Consider the following 2,500-nt stretch of genomic DNA (forward strand, 5'->3'; position numbering starts at 1 on the left):
GTTGCTTGTGCACCACTGCCTACGCAGCAGGAGCAGCAGCATCACCACCAAGGAATTGGTTCATACCAAATTTGCAGTCGCATGGCAAACACATTCTCCTGCGGAGGGAGCTGGTAGGAACGTTGGGTTGCTCGGTCAATGGCCAGGGTCAACGGCGGCACCACCACGTGGTGTATTCCGCAAATATGCCCAACTGTGAGGGCGGGCACAAGCCGGCGTGAGTAGGTTAAACGTTGAGTTTTATAAGGGCACCACGGGGTGACCAGCCCATCCCCACCCAGCCCCTCCCCACCCAGCCCCCACCCAGCCCCAACCCTCCAAAACCCCACCCAGCCCCACCCTCCCCACTCAGCCCCTCCCCACCCTCCCCACCCAGCCCCTCCCCACCCTCCCCTATCCACCCAGCAGCACCCCTCCCATTTTTAGATGCACGACGGACGGACGGACACAATAATCACCACCACCATCACCACCAGCATCACCACCATCACCATCACCATCATCACCACCACCATCACCACCATCACCACCACCATCACCACCACCATCACTACCATCACCACCACCATCACCACCACCAACACCATCACCACCACCATAACCACCACCATCACCACCACCATCACCATTACCACCATCATCACCACCACCATCACCACCATCACCACCACCATTACCACCACCACCACCAACACCATCACCACCATCACCACCAACACCACCACCACCACCATCACCACCATCACCACCACCATCACCACGACCATCACCACCACCATCACCACCACCATCACCACCACCACCACCACCATCACCATCACCACTACCATCACAACCATCACCACCACCACCATCACCACCACCATCACCACCACCACCATCACCATCACCACCATCACCACCAACACAATCACTACCATCACCACCACCACCATCACCACCATCACCACCACCACCACCATCACCACCACCATCACCACCACCATCATCACCACCACCACCATCACCACTACCATCACCACCACCACCATCACCACCACCATCACCACCATCACCATCACCACCACCAACACCACCATCACCACCACCATCACCACCACAATCACAACCATCACCACCAACACCACCAGCATCACCACCACTATCACCACCACCACCATCACCATAACCATCACCACGATCACCACCATCACCACCATCACCACCAACATCACTACCACCACCATCACCACCATCACCACCACCACCATCATCACCACCATCACCACCATAACCACCACCACCATCACCACGACCACCACCACCACCACCACCATAACCACCACCATCACCACCACCATCACCATAACCACCACCATCACCATCATCACCACCATCACCAACACCATCACCACCATCACCACCACCATCACCACCATCACCACCATCACCACCACCACCACCACCATCACCACGACCACCACCATCACCACCACCACCATCAACATCACCACCACCACCATCACAACAGCCATCACCACCATCACCACCATCACCACCAACATCACTACCACCACCATCACCACCATCACCACCACCACCATCATCACCACCATCACCACCATGACAACCACCATCACCACCATCACCACCATCACCACCACCACCATCACCACCATCACCACCACTACCACCACCACCACCAACACCACCACCACCACCAACACCACCACCACCACCACCACGACCACCACCATCACCACCACCACCATCACCACCACCAACACCATCACCACCACCATCACCACAACCATCACCACCATCACCACCATCACCACCAACATCACTACCACCACCATCACCACCATCACCACCACCACCATCATCACCACCATCACCACCATAACCACCACCACCATCACCACCATCACCACCACGACCATCACCACCACCACCACCATCACCACCACCACCACGACCACCACCATAACCACCACCATCACCACCACCATCACCATAACCACCACCATCACCATCACCACCACCATCACCACCATCACCAACATCACCACCATCACCACCACCATCACCACCATCACCACCACCACCACCACCATCACCACCACCATCACCACCATCACCAGCACCACCACCATCACCACGACCACCACCATCACCACCACCACCACCACCACAACCATCACCACAACCATCACCACCATTACCACGATCACCACCAACATCACTACCACCACCATGACCACCATGACCACCACCACCATCATCACCACCATCACCACCATCACAACCACCATCACCACCATCACCACCATCACCATCATCACCACCATCACCACCATCACCACCATCACAACCACCATCACCACCACCATCACCACCATCACCACCACCACCATCACCACCATCACCATCACCACCATCACCACCATCACCACCACCATCACCACGACCACCACCATCACCACCATCACCATCACCACCATCACCAACACCATCACCA

Source organism: Petromyzon marinus, chromosome 63 (assembly GCF_048934315.1).
Source record: "Petromyzon marinus isolate PM22_M1 ecotype Great Lakes invasive population chromosome 63, UKy_Petmar_22M1.pri1.0, whole genome shotgun sequence".
Taxonomy (NCBI): domain Eukaryota; kingdom Metazoa; phylum Chordata; class Hyperoartia; order Petromyzontiformes; family Petromyzontidae; genus Petromyzon; species Petromyzon marinus.